Source organism: Phasianus colchicus, chromosome 28, assembly GCF_987193195.1.
Source record: "Phasianus colchicus chromosome 28, bPhaCol1.hap1.1, whole genome shotgun sequence".
Classification (NCBI taxonomy): domain Eukaryota; kingdom Metazoa; phylum Chordata; class Aves; order Galliformes; family Phasianidae; genus Phasianus; species Phasianus colchicus.
The window spans coordinates 85,001-105,147 of record NC_143463.1 but is presented as its reverse complement, the minus strand read 5'-3'; positions in this window follow the sequence as shown (position 1 = coordinate 105,147).

The following is a 20,147-nucleotide window of genomic DNA, read 5'->3' as shown; positions in this document are numbered from 1 at the left end:
TGGGGTCACTTTTGTCACCAGATTTTTTAACACCTTCTTCGAGATATTCTGATTTATTGTTCTTCAGAGGAAAACTGCTTAAATGTGGCATCACAGAAATATATTGGATTAAGGGCTAATACATTTTCCTAGCCAGATGAAAGTGGTGTTGTATTTTTAACATGTCAATAGTGCTTATCCATATCTCAGGAAATCCAACAGTGGAGAATTCAGGTTTAAAGTAATTAGATTGATATTTCTTATTTAAATGCATATATTTATTTTCAATATTGTCAGTTACTTTTTTCCTATCTTACCACATTTTTGTCTCTCTTCCTCTTTTCCTGTCTCTCTCGTGCACTAAGTAAATATATAAACAAATATATAAACATATATGTATACACTTATATACTGTCTCTTTCCTATTAATGGTAGTTAGTTTAGTGACTAAGGATGAAAAATATTATATATTTACGCTTCAATTATAGGAACAATATGTTTTACTGTCTAAGTACCATTTCTTGTCATGGTTATTATCGTGATATTAAATAGCTGAGAGTCATTGTAGAAGGAACATAAGTCATTACCATCTTTCTATACATAATGACTCTTAAACATAATTGCTATGTAATCTTTAGGTGAATTATTATATTGAATTATTATATAGGCCAGTGCACATGCTGGTAGCTTAGCTAGGAATAAAAGAAAGCTACTCAATCAAAGATTAGTCCTGTTTCTTTTTTAATTGAATGATTTCAAAGCATAATATTCAGGGCCGTGTTTTAGAAATATGTGATACTTTTACTTGACTCTGTTAAAGTGTGTGATATTAATTTAAGTAAATTGATAATGAAAAGAACATAACTGCATGACTGAAAGACTGATCCAGGTATGAAAAGGATACTTGTATTTCATGAGCTACATATTGAGAACCCACAAACCCACAAAAATCTAGTCAAAGTCTTGATTAGATGTGAGTCACATGCTTGACAGTCAAGGTAACTTATGCTGATGTTACAAAGAGATACCAGCTGATCTTAGGGGAAAGGTGATATGTTCTACATAGGGGACTTTACAAACAGCAGAAAATTAAATTCTTTCCTTTGACCTCCTTCATAGGATGCGAAGTCAATGCTGTGGAAGTCATGATAGGTTGAGGTGATCCATGAAAATATCTACATATTAATATATATCTGTACATATATATATAGGCAATTGGAAAGAGCCTGAAAACCTTCCAGTGATGTGACATGTCTATTTTGGTGATACTAAGCTGCTATTACATCAATTGTGTTCAAAAATAACATGAAATAAAAATGCTCTGTAGGTGCCTTTTACTCCAGTAGAATGTCGAGTAACAATGTCATAGAGAGACATGAGGAAACTTGCACTACAGAATCTATCCCCTCAGTCTTCTTAATCTCTTTTACTTCCACAGGAAGAATTTTGTGGAGCCTACGACTGTTTCAAGTAGAGAAAGAAAGTATTACCTTTTTCTGATCTAACTTGCCACTCCCAGGGCAGTCCATCCCAGTGCTTGACCAATCTTTTGGAAAAAAAGCTTTTCCTAACATCCAACCTGAACTCCTCTGCCACAGCTTGTAGCCATTCCCTCTAGTCCTATTGCTAGTTACAAAGGAGAAGAGGCTGACGCTCACCTTGCCACAACTTTCTTTCAGGTAGTTGTAGAGAGCAATAAGGTCATGCCTGAGCCTCCTCTTTTGCAGACTAAACAATCCCAGTTCCGTCAGCTGCTCCTCATAAGACTTGTGCTCCAGACCCCTCACCAGTTTAATTGCCCTTCTCTGGACAAACTCCAGGCTTTCAATGTCTTTCTTCTAGTCAGGGGCTAAAAACTGAACACAGTACTTGTGATGCAGCCTCTCTATAACTTAGTACAGAGGGATGATCATTTCCCTGCTCCTGCTGGCAGCACTATTTCTGGTACAAGCTAGTATGCCATTGGCCTTCTTGGCTACCTGGGCATACTGCTGGTTCATGTCTAGATAAACCTCTATTATAGTTTGCATGTAACTAAATAGCAAGCATTACTTTCAGAGTGACCTATGAATTAGTGATTGGTGCATGGGTTTCCATACTTTTGGTTTGCCTGGTATGTTCTGAGAAAAGAGGAATTTTTGTGGGCTACATGTACGTAGGTTACTGCAAGTAATGTCTCCATGGAAACTACAACAGATACAAAGAGCATAATAACACTATTTGATAGAGCAAATTCTCAGCCTCATAATACTATTTTTTCAAGAAAATCACCACCACTAGCTGTGTATTTTCACCAGGGATGAACAAGAAACCACAGGCCATTCTTGTAAAAACCTGCACCAGAGGAGGAGACTAGCTGTCACAATTGCTGAAATCTACCACCTACCAACTCGTATTCACATCCACTGTTGGTGTTCATCAGTGTTGAGTCATCACCAGTGAATGTCAATGAGAGCCAATTTTCCACCTGGAGGAATTGAATTATCCACCTTTGCTTCTTATGCACTTCTGTGTCAGAGGTTATTTTGTCAGACCACCATCCTGCTTCCATCTGTCACACACAAAATGTGATGGAATATGGTCAGGAAGTTTCAGCCTCTACTACCACACTTTCAACATCTGTCTCTGTCACCATGGGCCAACACAATAAAGCAGGAGGCATTATTTTTGGAGCATCTCTTGTAAAATATATAATATAGTTTATGTATGTAAGTAACAAAACATTTCAATTTTTAATTTTTAAAAAGGGGGCGGGGGGGTGGGGAACCATAAAACTAGTAAGATATTTGATTTCATTTCTGTGAAATCAATGCACAAGTCTGTTTTTATAGTAGTGGTTGCAATTCCTAGTGAGTTCTCAAGGTGTTAGTGGGAGAGTTTTGATGAAATTTCATTCATTCTGTGCTTCATCCTTGATAACTGTTGTTCACAAATTTATGTACAATCAGAGAGCAATGACATGAATAAGATGGGGTGGTGAAGCAAGGAATGTTTGTCTCTGCTAAGAGAGGTCTCACAGAAGTCTGATGAAGAGACAGGATCAATGTTTGAGTTAAATATGTGATTGTAACTCTACACATTACATTTAAAAATTTGCAGGTAATTTATTTATGGGAACTGAAAATAGGGTCATGAGTACACAAAAGAAAAGAAAAGAAAAGAAAAGAAAAGAAGAGAAAAGAAGAGAAAAGAAGAGAAAAGAAGAGAAAGGAAGAGAAAGGAAGAGAAAAGAAAAGAAAAGAAAAGAAAAGAAAAGAAAAGAAAAGAAAAGAAAAGAAAAGAAAAGAAAAGAAAAGAAAAGAAAAGAAAAGAAAAGAAAGAAAAGAAAAGAAAAGAAAAGAAAAGAAAAGAAAAGAAAAGAAAAGAAAAGAAAAGAAAAGAAAAGAAAAGAAAAGAAAAGAAAAGAAAAGAAAAGAAAAGAAAAAAAGATTCTTTTCATCAGTCTTGAAATATAGTCTCAAATTCCTTTATCAAAACAGAAAGCATGGCTGCATGTTTTTCACTGTTTGCAGTACTGTTTTTGGCTAAAGTATCAAATAGTATAAAATTATTTGCCATAACCTGACTTACCTGTACACTGAGCTCCTGGTTTCAGTCACCATGATGTTAGTGGCAGATCTATGTGTGGTTGTTTCTAGGTGAGCACCTAGGGCCAGACCAGGCAGGTAGGTTAAGAAGACTAATCACCATGGTGGTGAGGGGCAGAGGCTGGGCCTCTTGACAGGCTGCGCCAGATTGCATGTTGTCCACAGTCCATGGGTTGGACATGCCTGGTCTAGCTGGAAAAATCCTGAAGGACAGAAACATAATGTGTTGGTGCGTATATCAGAAAACTCACTTTGCTTAATGGTGAAAGGATGTATGGACAGGCACTTAATAAACATAACTGCCAGCCTTGATCTCAACTGACTGTTGTTTAGTTAATGAATAGAAGATGTGTTGTGGATTTTGTGACTGGACAATGAAATAGAATGAAACATTGGTTCTGTTTGTACATACTTTCAGTAAAGAATAAACATCATGAAGCTTGCTTTTCTCTGACACTCAGATAACTTTTCTATCACTGCAAAAATGTTCCTGGAAATTATAGAATGTGAAAAGAAGCCTACATTGATGCTGTACATAAGCAGTCTCTTGATAGCAGTTGAGGACTCAGAACTCGTAAAAATTGACTCAGCAGATCATTTTGGTATCCCCTAAATTCCCAGACATTTAGGCATGGTTGTAGACATTTCTTTAGGCGCTTCACTGAATCTGGATGAAAAATAATATTTCAAGAATTACTTCAAAGTAAGCATTTTTTAAAATGCATGTCTGACATATGTTGCCAAAAACAAAGGCAACTTTTTTAACATAATAGCGGATAATGTTGACTACCTAAATTTGAACTGAAATATATATAATTTATTAATCATTTATATGTAATATTAATCATGTACAAAATGCTATAATGGAATTTTTTAAGATTCTGCTGCACTAACTGCACAATGGAATGTTTTTGTTTGTGTGTTTTTGAGAAGGTCTGAAAGATTTAAGTTACTTTCCACCATGATAACAAAAACTAGTTAGGATTTTTAGAAAGTTACAAGCAGTCACACAAGAAAATAGGCACACAATAGAAGCAGGCAAAAATAAGGAAGATGTAATTGAAGAATTTATGATAAATTTTATTTTTTATTTAATTCAGAACATGAAATGAATTATACTAATATGTTGTGCCAATAACAGTGGACGCTTCCGTAGAATATAAGTGGGGAAGACTCTTTTCTTTAAAAAGATCAACATTTTAAAGAATTATTTTTAAAGAATTTAAATTATTAGTTGTGAATAGAGAGGAGGAAATACTCATAGAAATAATAGCTAGGGCACTAGTTACTGGTCACAGGTTAAGTGGCTTTTAAAGGGTTGTATTAAACAAATCTATAAAATTTTAAAGATCTATATGTTTGCAGTCTTTTACTGAAAGAGAAGATTCAAAACTCACTAGAAGTATGCCTGTTCATTGAAACGAAATTCTGTAGCTATTACTTCTGGGCCGTGCATCCAAAAAAAGTTGTGAAAAATTCTGTCTCATTCTTAAAAAAATGAAAATAAGAATATATCAAATTTTGTAGTATATTATGCAGCTTTTACATGAATATTGGATTAACTTTAAAAGATAATCATTGCATCCCTCAGTTTTCCTCCCTGATTTTGAATAAAACCAAACCAAGATAAAAGCTTGGTCCAAATGATAGAATTTTTTCTTCTCAAGACCAGTTGAAGCTAAATTTTATCAAACATTTCTATATATACAACTGAACAAGGCAAGGAAAAATATTTTAAAACTCCTACACAATTTTTTAAGTTTCATGTCTTAGTGATTACAGTCTTCACAGATGCATATATTTGATTTTAGGAGGCATAATATGAGTAATTAATGATAACTCAGAAGTTGTCAACTAGTTAAGAAAATGCATAGGAAAGCAAATACATTTAAGAAAAGTCAGAATAAAATTAGTACTGTGGCAGTATTTGTTTTCCTGATGCTGCTTTTTTACATCCTATGAATTAAACTTATGCCCTTCCTCGTTCCTACTTTTTATAGGAATAATCCTTGGTCAATAGAAAATATATTTGCAATGCATACTGCACTTGCACAGGTTTTATTCTGTTCAGATACAATCTGCATACAACGTATCTGTTTTTTCCAATAGCTACTGGAATATATAATCGCTCATAAACAATGTTATGTTTTTTTTTTTTCTTCTTTGGGGGCTGATGTTATCAATTTTGATGGCCACGTAGTGCTACCATACAGATTCAGGAACAAGAAAATGAAAACATTGAAAGATGTCATCTCTCTGAAATTTAAGACCTCTGAAAGTGAAGGTGTAATTTTCCATGGAGAAGGACAACAAGGAGACTATATCACCTTGGAACTCAAGAAAGCCAAACTATTTTAGGGTTAGGGTAAGGGTAAGGGTTAGGGTTAGGGTTAGGTTAGGGTTAGGGTTAGGGTTAGGGTTAGGGTTAGGGTTAGGGTTAGGTTTAGGTTTAGGGTACCATCAATTAGGGTTAGGGTTAGGGTTAGGGTTAGGGTTAGGGTTAGGGTTAGGGTTAGGGTTAGGGTAGGGTTAGGGTTAGGGTTAGGGTTAGGGTTAGGGTTAGGGTTAGGGTTAGGGTAGGGTTAGGGTTAGGGTTAGGGTTAGGGTTAGGGTTAGGGTTAGGGTTAGGGTTAGGGTTAGGGTTAGGGTAAGGGTTAGGGTTAGGGTTAGGGTTAGGGTTAGGGTTAGGGTTAGGGTTAGGGTTTAGGGTTAGGGTTAGGGTTAGGGTTAGGGTAGGGTTAGGGTTAGGGTTAGGGTTAGGGTTAGGGTTAGGGTTAGGGTTAGGGTTAGGGTTAGGGTTAGGTTAGGGTTAGGTTAGGGTTAGGGTTAGGGTTAGGGTTAGGGTTAGGGTTAGGGTAGGGTTAGGGTTAGGGTTAGGGTTAGGGTTAGGGTTAGGGTTAGGGGATTAGGGTTAGGGTTAGGGTTAGGGTTAGGGTTAGGGTTAGGGTTAGGGTTAGGGTTAGGGTAGGGTTAGGGTTAGGGTTAGGGTTAGGGTTAGGGTTAGGGTTAGGGTTAGGGTTAGGGTTAGGGTTAGGGTTAGGGTTAGGGTTAGGGTAAGGGTTAGGGTTAGGGTTAGGGTTAGGGTTAGGGTTAGGGTTAGGGTTAGGGTAGGGTTAGGGTTAGGGTTAGGGTTAGGGTTAGGGTTAGGGTTAGGGTTAGGGTTAGGGTTAGGGTTAGGGTTAGGGTTAGGGTAGGGTTAGGGTTAGGGTTAGGGTTAGGGTTAGGGTTAGGGTTAGGGTTAGGGTTAGGGTTAGGGTTAGGGTTAGGGTTAGGGTTAGGGTTAGGGTAGGGTTAGGGTTAGGGTTAGGGTTAGGGTTAGGGTTAGGGTTAGGGTTAGGGTTAGGGTTAGGGTTAGGGTTAGGGTTAGGGTAGGGTTAGGGTTAGGGTTAGGGTTAGGGTTAGGGTTAGGGTTAGGGTTAGGGTTAGGGTTAGGGTAGGGTTAGGGTTAGGGTTAGGGTTAGGGTTAGGGTTAGGGTTAGGGTTAGGGTTAGGGTTAGGGTTAGGGTAGGGTTAGGGTTAGGGTTAGGGTTAGGGTTAGGGTTAGGGTTAGGGTTAGGGTTAGGGTTAGGGTTAGGGTTAGGGTTAGGGTTAGGGTAAGGGTTAGGGTTAGGGTTAGGGTTAGGGTTAGGGTTAGGGTTAGGGTTAGGGTTAGGGTTAGGGTAGGGTTAGGGTTAGGGTTAGGGTTAGGGTTAGGGTTAGGGTTAGGGTTAGGGTTAGGGTTAGGGTTAGGGTAAGGGTTAGGGTAAGGGTTAGGGTAAGGGTTAGGGTTAGGGTTAGGGTTAGGGTTAGGGTTAGGGTTAGGGTTAGGGTTAGGGTTAGGGTAGGGTTAGGGTTAGGGTTAGGGTTAGGGTTAGGGTTAGGGTTAGGGTTAGGGTTAGGGTTAGGGTTAGGGTTAGGGTTAGGGTTAGGGTTAGGGTTAGGGTTAGGGTTAGGGTAAGGGTTAGGGTTAGGGTTAGGGTTAGGGTTAGGGTTAGGGTTAGGGTTAGGGTTAGGGTTAGGGTTAGGGTTAGGGTAGGGTTAGGGTTAGGGTTAGGGTTAGGGTTAGGGTTAGGGTTAGGGTTAGGGTTAGGGTTAGGGTTAGGGTTAGGGTTTAGGGTTAGGGTTAGGGTTAGGGTTAGGGTAGGGTTAGGGTTAGGGTTAGGGTTAGGGTTAGGGTTAGGGTTAGGGTTAGGGTTAGGTTAGGGTTAGGTTAGGGTTAGGGTTAGGGTTAGGGTTAGGGTTAGGGGATTAGGGTTAGGGTTAGGGTTAGGGTTAGGGTTAGGGTTAGGGTTAGGGTTAGGGTTAGGGTAGGGTTAGGGTTAGGGTTAGGGTTAGGGTTAGGGTTAGGGTTAGGGTTAGGGTTAGGGTTAGGGTTAGGGTTAGGGTTTAGGGTTAGGGTTAGGGTTAGGGTTAGGGTAGGGTTAGGGTTAGGGTTAGGGTTAGGGTTAGGGTTAGGGTTAGGGTTAGGGTTAGGGTTAGGGTTAGGTTAGGGTTAGGTTAGGGTTAGGGTTAGGGTTAGGGTTAGGGTTAGGGTTAGGGTAGGGTTAGGGTTAGGGTTAGGGTTAGGGTTAGGGTTAGGGGATTAGGGTTAGGGTTAGGGTTAGGGTTAGGGTTAGGGTTAGGGTTAGGGTTAGGGTTAGGGTAGGGTTAGGGTTAGGGTTAGGGTTAGGGTTAGGGTTAGGGTTAGGGTTAGGGTTAGGGTTAGGGTTAGGGTTAGGGTTAGGGTTAGGGTAAGGGTTAGGGTTAGGGTTAGGGTTAGGGTTAGGGTTAGGGTTAGGGTTAGGGTTAGGGTTAGGGTTAGGGTTAGGGTTAGGGTTAGGGTTAGGGTTAGGGTTAGGGTTAGGGTTAGGGTTAGGGTTAGGGTTAGGGTTAGGGTTAGGGTTAGGGTTAGGGTTAGGGTTAGGGTTAGGGTTAGGGTTAGGGTTAGGGTTAGGGTTAGGGTTAGGGTTAGGGTTAGGGTTAGGGTTAGGGTTAGGGTTAGGGTTAGGGTTAGGGTTAGGGTTAGGGTTAGGGTTAGGGTTAGGGTTAGGGTTAGGGTTAGGGTTAGGGTTAGGGTTAGGGTTAGGGTTAGGGTTAGGGTTAGGGTTAGGGTTAGGGTTAGGGTTAGGGTTAGGGTTAGGGTTAGGGTTAGGGTTAGGGTTAGGGTTAGGGTTAGGGTTAGGGTTAGGGTTAGGGTTAGGGTTAGGGTTAGGGTTAGGGTTAGGGTTAGGGTTAGGGTTAGGGTTAGGGTTAGGGTTAGGGTTAGGGTTAGGGTTAGGGTTAGGGTTAGGGTTAGGGTTAGGGTTAGGGTTAGGGTTAGGGTTAGGGTTAGGGTTAGGGTTAGGGTTAGGGTTAGGGTAGGGTTAGGGTTAGGGTTAGGGTTAGGGTTAGGGTTAGGGTTAGGGTTAGGGTTAGGGTTAGGGTTAGGGTTAGGGTTAGGGTTAGGGTTAGGGTTAGGGTTAGGGTTAGGGTTAGGGTTAGGGTTAGGGTTAGGGTTAGGGTTAGGGTTAGGGTTAGGGTTAGGGTTAGGGTTAGGGTTAGGGTTAGGGTTAGGGTTAGGGTTAGGGTTAGGGTTAGGGTTAGGGTTAGGGTTAGGGTTAGGGTTAGGGTTAGGGTTAGGGTTAGGGTTAGGGTTAGGGTTAGGGTTAGGGTTAGGGTTAGGGTTAGGGTTAGGGTTAGGGTTAGGGTTAGGGTTAGGGTTAGGGTTAGGGTTAGGGTTAGGGTTAGGGTTAGGGTTAGGGTTAGGGTTAGGGTTAGGGTTAGGGTTAGGGTTAGGGTTAGGGTTAGGGTTAGGGTTAGGGTTAGGGTTAGGGTTAGGGTTAGGGTTAGGGTTAGGGTTAGGGTTAGGGTTAGGGTTAGGGTTAGGGTTAGGGTTAGGGTTAGGGTTAGGGTTAGGGTTAGGGTTAGGGTTAGGGTTAGGGTTAGGGTTAGGGTTAGGGTTAGGGTTAGGGTTAGGGTTAGGGTTAGGGTTAGGGTTAGGGTTAGGGTTAGGGTTAGGGTTAGGGTTAGGGTTAGGGTTAGGGTTAGGGTTAGGGTTAGGGTTAGGGTTAGGGTTAGGGTTAGGGTTAGGGTTAGGGTTAGGGTTAGGGTTAGGGTTAGGGTTAGGGTTAGGGTTAGGGTTAGGGTTAGGGTTAGGGTTAGGGTTAGGGTTAGGGTTAGGGTTAGGGTTAGGGTTAGGGTTAGGGTTAGGGTTAGGGTTAGGGTTAGGGTTAGGGTTAGGGTTAGGGTTAGGGTTAGGGTTAGGGTTAGGGTTAGGGTTAGGGTTAGGGTTAGGGTTAGGGTTAGGGTTAGGGTTAGGGTTAGGGTTAGGGTTAGGGTTAGGGTTAGGGTTAGGGTTAGGGTTAGGGTTAGGGTTAGGGTTAGGGTTAGGGTTAGGGTTAGGGTTAGGGTTAGGGTTAGGGTTAGGGTTAGGGTTAGGGTTAGGGTTAGGGTTAGGGTTAGGGTTAGGGTTAGGGTTAGGGTTAGGGTTAGGGTTAGGGTTAGGGTTAGGGTTAGGGTTAGGGTTAGGGTTAGGGTTAGGGTTAGGTTAGGGTTAGGGTTAGGGTTAGGGTTAGGGTTAGGGTTAGGGTTAGGGTTAGGGTTAGGGTTAGGGTTAGGGTTAGGGTTAGGGTTAGGGTTAGGGTTAGGGTTAGGGTTAGGGTTAGGGTTAGGGTTAGGGTTAGGGTTAGGGTTAGGGTTAGGGTTAGGGTTAGGGTTAGGGTTAGGGTTAGGGTTAGGGTTAGGGTTAGGGTTAGGGTTAGGGTTAGGGTTAGGGTTAGGGTTAGGGTTAGGGTTAGGGTTAGGGTTAGGGTTAGGGTTAGGGTTAGGGTTAGGGTTAGGGTTAGGGTTAGGGTTAGGGTTAGGGTTAGGGTTAGGGTTAGGGTTAGGGTTAGGGTTAGGGTTAGGGTTAGGGTTAGGGTTAGGGTTAGGGTTAGGGTTAGGGTTAGGGTTAGGGTTAGGGTTAGGGTTAGGGTTAGGGTTAGGGTTAGGGTTAGGGTTAGGGTTAGGGTTAGGGTTAGGGTTAGGGTTAGGGTTAGGGTTAGGGTTAGGGTTAGGGTTAGGGTTAGGGTTAGGGTTAGGGTTAGGGTTAGGGTTAGGGTTAGGGTTAGGGTTAGGGTTAGGGTTAGGGTTAGGGTTAGGGTTAGGGTTAGGGTTAGGGTTAGGGTTAGGGTTAGGGTTAGGGTTAGGGTTAGGGTTAGGGTTAGGGTTAGGGTTAGGGTTAGGGTTAGGGTTAGGGTTAGGGTTAGGGTTAGGGTTAGGGTTAGGGTTAGGGTTAGGGTTAGGGTTAGGGTTAGGGTTAGGGTTAGGGTTAGGGTTAGGGTTAGGGTTAGGGTTAGGGTTAGGGTTAGGGTTAGGGTTAGGGTTAGGGTTAGGGTTAGGGTTAGGGTTAGGGTTAGGGTTAGGGTTAGGGTTAGGGTTAGGGTTAGGGTTAGGGTTAGGGTTAGGGTTAGGGTTAGGGTTAGGGTTAGGGTTAGGGTTAGGGTTAGGGTTAGGGTTAGGGTTAGGGTTAGGGTTAGGGTTAGGGTTAGGGTTAGGGTTAGGGTTAGGGTTAGGGTTAGGGTTAGGGTTAGGGTTAGGGTTAGGGTTAGGGTTAGGGTTAGGGTTAGGGTTAGGGTTAGGGTTAGGGTTAGGGTTAGGGTTAGGGTTAGGGTTAGGGTTAGGGTTAGGGTTAGGGTTAGGGTTAGGGTTAGGGTTAGGGTTAGGGTTAGGGTTAGGGTTAGGGTTAGGGTTAGGGTTAGGGTTAGGGTTAGGGTTAGGGTTAGGGTTAGGGTTAGGGTTAGGGTTAGGGTTAGGGTTAGGGTTAGGGTTAGGGTTAGGGTTAGGGTTAGGGTTAGGGTTAGGGTTAGGGTTAGGGTTAGGGTTAGGGTTAGGGTTAGGGTTAGGGTTAGGGTTAGGGTTAGGGTTAGGGTTAGGGTTAGGGTTAGGGTTAGGGTTAGGGTTAGGGTTAGGGTTAGGGTTAGGGTTAGGGTTAGGGTTAGGGTTAGGGTTAGGGTTAGGGTTAGGGTTAGGGTTAGGGTTAGGGTTAGGGTTAGGGTTAGGGTTAGGGTTAGGGTTAGGGTTAGGGTTAGGGTTAGGGTTAGGGTTAGGGTTAGGGTTAGGGTTAGGGTTAGGGTTAGGGTTAGGGTTAGGGTTAGGGTTAGGGTTAGGGTTAGGGTTAGGGTTAGGGTTAGGGTTAGGGTTAGGGTTAGGGTTAGGGTTAGGGTTAGGGTTAGGGTTAGGGTTAGGGTTAGGGTTAGGGTTAGGGTTAGGGTTAGGGTTAGGGTTAGGGTTAGGGTTAGGGTTAGGGTTAGGGTTAGGGTTAGGGTTAGGGTTAGGGTTAGGGTTAGGGTTAGGGTTAGGGTTAGGGTTAGGGTTAGGGTTAGGGTTAGGGTTAGGGTTAGGGTTAGGGTTAGGGTTAGGGTTAGGGTTAGGGTTAGGGTTAGGGTTAGGGTTAGGGTTAGGGTTAGGGTTAGGGTTAGGGTTAGGGTTAGGGTTAGGGTTAGGGTTAGGGTTAGGGTTAGGGTTAGGGTTAGGGTTAGGGTTAGGGTTAGGGTTAGGGTTAGGGTTAGGGTTAGGGTTAGGGTTAGGGTTAGGGTTAGGGTTAGGGTTAGGGTTAGGGTTAGGGTTAGGGTTAGGGTTAGGGTTAGGGTTAGGGTTAGGGTTAGGGTTAGGGTTAGGGTTAGGGTTAGGGTTAGGGTTAGGGTTAGGGTTAGGGTTAGGGTTAGGGTTAGGGTTAGGGTTAGGGTTAGGGTTAGGGTTAGGGTTAGGGTTAGGGTTAGGGTTAGGGTTAGGGTTAGGGTTAGGGTTAGGGTTAGGGTTAGGGTTAGGGTTAGGGTTAGGGTTAGGGTTAGGGTTAGGGTTAGGGTTAGGGTTAGGGTTAGGGTTAGGGTTAGGGTTAGGGTTAGGGTTAGGGTTAGGGTTAGGGTTAGGGTTAGGGTTAGGGTTAGGGTTAGGGTTAGGGTTAGGGTTAGGGTTAGGGTTAGGGTTAGGGTTAGGGTTAGGGTTAGGGTTAGGGTTAGGGTTAGGGTTAGGGTTAGGGTTAGGGTTAGGGTTAGGGTTAGGGTTAGGGTTAGGGTTAGGGTTAGGGTTAGGGTTAGGGTTAGGGTTAGGGTTAGGGTTAGGGTTAGGGTTAGGGTTAGGGTTAGGGTTAGGGTTAGGGTTAGGGTTAGGGTTAGGGTTAGGGTTAGGGTTAGGGTTAGGGTTAGGGTTAGGGTTAGGGTTAGGGTTAGGGTTAGGGTTAGGGTTAGGGTTAGGGTTAGGGTTAGGGTTAGGGTTAGGGTTAGGGTTAGGGTTAGGGTTAGGGTTAGGGTTAGGGTTAGGGTTAGGGTTAGGGTTAGGGTTAGGGTTAGGGTTAGGGTTAGGGTTAGGGTTAGGGTTAGGGTTAGGGTTAGGGTTAGGGTTAGGGTTAGGGTTAGGGTTAGGGTTAGGGTTAGGGTTAGGGTTAGGGTTAGGGTTAGGGTTAGGGTTAGGGTTAGGGTTAGGGTTAGGGTTAGGGTTAGGGTTAGGGTTAGGGTTAGGGTTAGGGTTAGGGTTAGGGTTAGGGTTAGGGTTAGGGTTAGGGTTAGGGTTAGGGTTAGGGTTAGGGTTAGGGTTAGGGTTAGGGTTAGGGTTAGGGTTAGGGTTAGGGTTAGGGTTAGGGTTAGGGTTAGGGTTAGGGTTAGGGTTAGGGTTAGGGTTAGGGTTAGGGTTAGGGTTAGGGTTAGGGTTAGGGTTAGGGTTAGGGTTAGGGTTAGGGTTAGGGTTAGGGTTAGGGTTAGGGTTAGGGTTAGGGTTAGGGTTAGGGTTAGGGTTAGGGTTAGGGTTAGGGTTAGGGTTAGGGTTAGGGTTAGGGTTAGGGTTAGGGTTAGGGTTAGGGTTAGGGTTAGGGTTAGGGTTAGGGTTAGGGTTAGGGTTAGGGTTAGGGTTAGGGTTAGGGTTAGGGTTAGGGTTAGGGTTAGGGTTAGGGTTAGGGTTAGGGTTAGGGTTAGGGTTAGGGTTAGGGTTAGGGTTAGGGTTAGGGTTAGGGTTAGGGTTAGGGTTAGGGTTAGGGTTAGGGTTAGGGTTAGGGTTAGGGTTAGGGTTAGGGTTAGGGTTAGGGTTAGGGTTAGGGTTAGGGTTAGGGTTAGGGTTAGGGTTAGGGTTAGGGTTAGGGTTAGGGTTAGGGTTAGGGTTAGGGTTAGGGTTAGGGTTAGGGTTAGGGTTAGGGTTAGGGTTAGGGTTAGGGTTAGGGTTAGGGTTAGGGTTAGGGTTAGGGTTAGGGTTAGGGTTAGGGTTAGGGTTAGGGTTAGGGTTAGGGTTAGGGTTAGGGTTAGGGTTAGGGTTAGGGTTAGGGTTAGGGTTAGGGTTAGGGTTAGGGTTAGGGTTAGGGTTAGGGTTAGGGTTAGGGTTAGGGTTAGGGTTAGGGTTAGGGTTAGGGTTAGGGTTAGGGTTAGGGTTAGGGTTAGGGTTAGGGTTAGGGTTAGGGTTAGGGTTAGGGTTAGGGTTAGGGTTAGGGTTAGGGTTAGGGTTAGGGTTAGGGTTAGGGTTAGGGTTAGGGTTAGGGTTAGGGTTAGGGTTAGGGTTAGGGTTAGGGTTAGGGTTAGGGTTAGGGTTAGGGTTAGGGTTAGGGTTAGGGTTAGGGTTAGGGTTAGGGTTAGGGTTAGGGTTAGGGTTAGGGTTAGGGTTAGGGTTAGGGTTAGGGTTAGGGTTAGGGTTAGGGTTAGGGTTAGGGTTAGGGTTAGGGTTAGGGTTAGGGTTAGGGTTAGGGTTAGGGTTAGGGTTAGGGTTAGGGTTAGGGTTAGGGTTAGGGTTAGGGTTAGGGTTAGGGTTAGGGTTAGGGTTAGGGTTAGGGTTAGGGTTAGGGTTAGGGTTAGGGTTAGGGTTAGGGTTAGGGTTAGGGTTAGGGTTAGGGTTAGGGTTAGGGTTAGGGTTAGGGTTAGGGTTAGGGTTAGGGTTAGGGTTAGGGTTAGGGTTAGGGTTAGGGTTAGGGTTAGGGTTAGGGTTAGGGTTAGGGTTAGGGTTAGGGTTAGGGTTAGGGTTAGGGTTAGGGTTAGGGTTAGGGTTAGGGTTAGGGTTAGGGTTAGGGTTAGGGTTAGGGTTAGGGTTAGGGTTAGGGTTAGGGTTAGGGTTAGGGTTAGGGTTAGGGTTAGGGTTAGGGTTAGGGTTAGGGTTAGGGTTAGGGTTAGGGTTAGGGTTAGGGTTAGGGTTAGGGTTAGGGTTAGGGTTAGGGTTAGGGTTAGGGTTAGGGTTAGGGTTAGGGTTAGGGTTAGGGTTAGGGTTAGGGTTAGGGTTAGGGTTAGGGTTAGGGTTAGGGTTAGGGTTAGGGTTAGGGTTAGGGTTAGGGTTAGGGTTAGGGTTAGGGTTAGGGTTAGGGTTAGGGTTAGGGTTAGGGTTAGGGTTAGGGTTAGGGTTAGGGTTAGGGTTAGGGTTAGGGTTAGGGTTAGGGTTAGGGTTAGGGTTAGGGTTAGGGTTAGGGTTAGGGTTAGGGTTAGGGTTAGGGTTAGGGTTAGGGTTAGGGTTAGGGTTAGGGTTAGGGTTAGGGTTAGGGTTAGGGTTAGGGTTAGGGTTAGGGTTAGGGTTAGGGTTAGGGTTAGGGTTAGGGTTAGGGTTAGGGTTAGGGTTAGGGTTAGGGTTAGGGTTAGGGTTAGGGTTAGGGTTAGGGTTAGGGTTAGGGTTAGGGTTAGGGTTAGGGTTAGGGTTAGGGTTAGGGTTAGGGTTAGGGTTAGGGTTAGGGTTAGGGTTAGGGTTAGGGTTAGGGTTAGGGTTAGGGTTAGGGTTAGGGTTAGGGTTAGGGTTAGGGTTAGGGTTAGGGTTAGGGTTAGGGTTAGGGTTAGGGTTAGGGTTAGGGTTAGGGTTAGGGTTAGGGTTAGGGTTAGGGTTAGGGTTAGGGTTAGGGTTAGGGTTAGGGTTAGGGTTAGGGTTAGGGTTAGGGTTAGGGTTAGGGTTAGGGTTAGGGTTAGGGTTAGGGTTAGGGTTAGGGTTAGGGTTAGGGTTAGGGTTAGGGTTAGGGTTAGGGTTAGGGTTAGGGTTAGGGTTAGGGTTAGGGTTAGGGTTAGGGTTAGGGTTAGGGTTAGGGTTAGGGTTAGGGTTAGGGTTAGGGTTAGGGTTAGGGTTAGGGTTAGGGTTAGGGTTAGGGTTAGGGTTAGGGTTAGGGTTAGGGTTAGGGTTAGGGTTAGGGTTAGGGTTAGGGTTAGGGTTAGGGTTAGGGTTAGGGTTAGGGTTAGGGTTAGGGTTAGGGTTAGGGTTAGGGTTAGGGTTAGGGTTAGGGTTAGGGTTAGGGTTAGGGTTAGGGTTAGGGTTAGGGTTAGGGTTAGGGTTAGGGTTAGGGTTAGGGTTAGGGTTAGGGTTAGGGTTAGGGTTAGGGTTAGGGTTAGGGTTAGGGTTAGGGTTAGGGTTAGGGTTAGGGTTAGGGTTAGGGTTAGGGTTAGGGTTAGGGTTAGGGTTAGGGTTAGGGTTAGGGTTAGGGTTAGGGTTAGGGTTAGGGTTAGGGTTAGGGTTAGGGTTAGGGTTAGGGTTAGGGTTAGGGTTAGGGTTAGGGTTAGGGTTAGGGTTAGGGTTAGGGTTAGGGTTAGGGTTAGGGTTAGGGTTAGGGTTAGGGTTAGGGTTAGGGTTAGGGTTAGGGTTAGGGTTAGGGTTAGGGTTAGGGTTAGGGTTAGGGTTAGGGTTAGGGTTAGGGTTAGGGTTAGGGTTAGGGTTAGGGTTAGGGTTAGGGTTAGGGTTAGGGTTAGGGTTAGGGTTAGGGTTAGGGTTAGGGTTAGGGTTAGGGTTAGGGTTAGGGTTAGGGTTAGGGTTAGGGTTAGGGTTAGGGTTAGGGTTAGGGTTAGGGTTAGGGTTAGGGTTAGGGTTAGGGTTAGGGTTAGGGTTAGGGTTAGGGTTAGGGTTAGGGTTAGGGTTAGGGTTAGGGTTAGGGTTAGGGTTAGGGTTAGGGTTAGGGTTAGGGTTAGGGTTAGGGTTAGGGTTAGGGTTAGGGTTAGGGTTAGGGTTAGGGTTAGGGTTAGGGTTAGGGTTAGGGTTAGGGTTAGGGTTAGGGTTAGGGTTAGGGTTAGGGTTAGGGTTAGGGTTAGGGTTAGGGTTAGGGTTAGGGTTAGGGTTAGGGTTAGGGTTAGGGTTAGGGTTAGGGTTAGGGTTAGGGTTAGGGTTAGGGTTAGGGTTAGGGTTAGGGTTAGGGTTAGGGTTAGGGTTAGGGTTAGGGTTAGGGTTAGGGTTAGGGTTAGGGTTAGGGTTAGGGTTAGGGTTAGGGTTAGGGTTAGGGTTAGGGTTAGGGTTAGGGTTAGGGTTAGGGTTAGGGTTAGGGTTAGGGTTAGGGTTAGGGTTAGGGTTAGGGTTAGGGTTAGGGTTAGGGTTAGGGTTAGGGTTAGGGTTAGGGTTAGGGTTAGGGTTAGGGTTAGGGTTAGGGTTAGGGTTAGGGTTAGGGTTAGGGTTAGGGTTAGGGTTAGGGTTAGGGTTAGGGTTAGGGTTAGGGTTAGGGTTAGGGTTAGGGTTAGGGTTAGGGTTAGGGTTAGGGTTAGGGTTAGGGTTAGGGTTAGGGTTAGGGTTAGGGTTAGGGTTAGGGTTAGGGTTAGGGTTAGGGTTAGGGTTAGGGTTAGGGTTAGGGTTAGGGTTAGGGTTAGGGTTAGGGTTAGGGTTAGGGTTAGGGTTAGGGTTAGGGTTAGGGTTAGGGTTAGGGTTAGGGTTAGGGTTAGGGTTAGGGTTAGGGTTAGGGTTAGGGTTAGGGTTAGGGTTAGGGTTAGGGTTAGGGTTAGGGTTAGGGTTAGGGTTAGGGTTAGGGTTAGGGTTAGGGTTAGGGTTAGGGTTAGGGTTAGGGTTAGGGTTAGGGTTAGGGTTAGGGTTAGGGTTAGGGTTAGGGTTAGGGTTAGGGTTAGGGTTAGGGTTAGGGTTAGGGTTAGGGTTAGGGTTAGGGTTAGGGTTAGGGTTAGGGTTAGGGTTAGGGTTAGGGTTAGGGTTAGGGTTAGGGTTAGGGTTAGGGTTAGGGTTAGGGTTAGGGTTAGGGTTAGGGTTAGGGTTAGGGTTAGGGTTAGGGTTAGGGTTAGGGTTAGGGTTAGGGTTAGGGTTAGGGTTAGGGTTAGGGTTAGGGTTAGGGTTAGGGTTAGGGTTAGGGTTAGGGTTAGGGTTAGGGTTAGGGTTAGGGTTAGGGTTAGGGTTAGGGTTAGGGTTAGGGTTAGGGTTAGGGTTAGGGTTAGGGTTAGGGTTAGGGTTAGGGTTAGGGTTAGGGTTAGGGTTAGGGTTAGGGTTAGGGTTAGGGTTAGGGTTAGGGTTAGGGTTAGGGTTAGGGTTAGGGTTAGGGTTAGGGTTAGGGTTAGGGTTAGGGTTAGGGTTAGGGTTAGGGTTAGGGTTAGGGTTAGGGTTAGGGTTAGGGTTAGGGTTAGGGTTAGGGTTAGGGTTAGGGTTAGGGTTAGGGTTAGGGTTAGGGTTAGGGTTAGGGTTAGGGTTAGGGTTAGGGTTAGGGTTAGGGTTAGGGTTAGGGTTAGGGTTAGGGTTAGGGTTAGGGTTAGGGTTAGGGTTAGGGTTAGGGTTAGGGTTAGGGTTAGGGTTAGGGTTAGGGTTAGGGTTAGGGTTAGGGTTAGGGTTAGGGTTAGGGTTAGGGTTAGGGTTAGGGTTAGGGTTAGGGTTAGGGTTAGGGTTAGGGTTAGGGTTAGGGTTAGGGTTAGGGTTAGGGTTAGGGTTAGGGTTAGGGTTAGGGTTAGGGTTAGGGTTAGGGTTAGGGTTAGGGTTAGGGTTAGGGTTAGGGTTAGGGTTAGGGTTAGGGTTAGGGTTAGGGTTAGGGTTAGGGTTAGGGTTAGGGTTAGGGTTAGGGTTAGGGTTAGGGTTAGGGTTAGGGTTAGGGTTAGGGTTAGGGTTAGGGTTAGGGTTAGGGTTAGGGTTAGGGTTAGGGTTAGGGTTAGGGTTAGGGTTAGGGTTAGGGTTAGGGTTAGGGTTAGGGTTAGGGTTAGGGTTAGGGTTAGGGTTAGGGTTAGGGTTAGGGTTAGGGTTAGGGTTAGGGTTAGGGTTAGGGTTAGGGTTAGGGTTAGGGTTAGGGTTAGGGTTAGGGTTAGGGTTAGGGTTAGGGTTAGGGTTAGGGTTAGGGTTAGGGTTAGGGTTAGGGTTAGGGTTAGGGTTAGGGTTAGGGTTAGGGTTAGGGTTAGGGTTAGGGTTAGGGTTAGGGTTAGGGTTAGGGTTAGGGTTAGGGTTAGGGTTAGGGTTAGGGTTAGGGTTAGGGTTAGGGTTAGGGTTAGGGTTAGGGTTAGGGTTAGGGTTAGGGTTAGGGTTAGGGTTAGGGTTAGGGTTAGGGTTAGGGTTAGGGTTAGGGTTAGGGTTAGGGTTAGGGTTAGGGTTAGGGTTAGGGTTAGGGTTAGGGTTAGGGTTAGGGTTAGGGTTAGGGTTAGGGTTAGGGTTAGGGTTAGGGTTAGGGTTAGGGTTAGGGTTAGGGTTAGGGTTAGGGTTAGGGTTAGGGTTAGGGTTAGGGTTAGGGTTAGGGTTAGGGTTAGGGTTAGGGTTAGGGTTAGGGTTAGGGTTAGGGTTAGGGTTAGGGTTAGGGTTAGGGTTAGGGTTAGGGTTAGGGTTAGGGTTAGGGTTAGGGTTAGGGTTAGGGTTAGGGTTAGGGTTAGGGTTAGGGTTAGGGTTAGGGTTAGGGTTAGGGTTAGGGTTAGGGTTAGGGTTAGGGTTAGGGTTAGGGTTAGGGTTAGGGTTAGGGTTAGGGTTAGGGTTAGGGTTAGGGTTAGGGTTAGGGTTAGGGTTAGGGTTAGGGTTAGGGTTAGGGTTAGGGTTAGGGTTAGGGTTAGGGTTAGGGTTAGGGTTAGGGTTAGGGTTAGGGTTAGGGTTAGGGTTAGGGTTAGGGTTAGGGTTAGGGTTAGGGTTAGGGTTAGGGTTAGGGTTAGGGTTAGGGTTAGGGTTAGGGTTAGGGTTAGGGTTAGGGTTAGGGTTAGGGTTAGGGTTAGGGTTAGGGTTAGGGTTAGGGTTAGGGTTAGGGTTAGGGTTAGGGTTAGGGTTAGGGTTAGGGTTAGGGTTAGGGTTAGGGTTAGGGTTAGGGTTAGGGTTAGGGTTAGGGTTAGGGTTAGGGTTAGGGTTAGGGTTAGGGTTAGGGTTAGGGTTAGGGTTAGGGTTAGGGTTAGGGTTAGGGTTAGGGTTAGGGTTAGGGTTAGGGTTAGGGTTAGGGTTAGGGTTAGGGTTAGGGTTAGGGTTAGGGTTAGGGTTAGGGTTAGGGTTAGGGTTAGGGTTAGGGTTAGGGTTAGGGTTAGGGTTAGGGTTAGGGTTAGGGTTAGGGTTAGGGTTAGGGTTAGGGTTAGGGTTAGGGTTAGGGTTAGGGTTAGGGTTAGGGTTAGGGTTAGGGTTAGGGTTAGGGTTAGGGTTAGGGTTAGGGTTAGGGTTAGGGTTAGGGTTAGGGTTAGGGTTAGGGTTAGGGTTAGGGTTAGGGTTAGGGTTAGGGTTAGGGTTAGGGTTAGGGTTAGGGTTAGGGTTAGGGTTAGGGTTAGGGTTAGGGTTAGGGTTAGGGTTAGGGTTAGGGTTAGGGTTAGGGTTAGGGTTAGGGTTAGGGTTAGGGTTAGGGTTAGGGTTAGGGTTAGGGTTAGGGTTAGGGTTAGGGTTAGGGTTAGGGTTAGGGTTAGGGTTAGGGTTAGGGTTAGGGTTAGGGTTAGGGTTAGGGTTAGGGTTAGGGTTAGGGTTAGGGTTAGGGTTAGGGTTAGGGTTAGGGTTAGGGTTAGGGTTAGGGTTAGGGTTAGGGTTAGGGTTAGG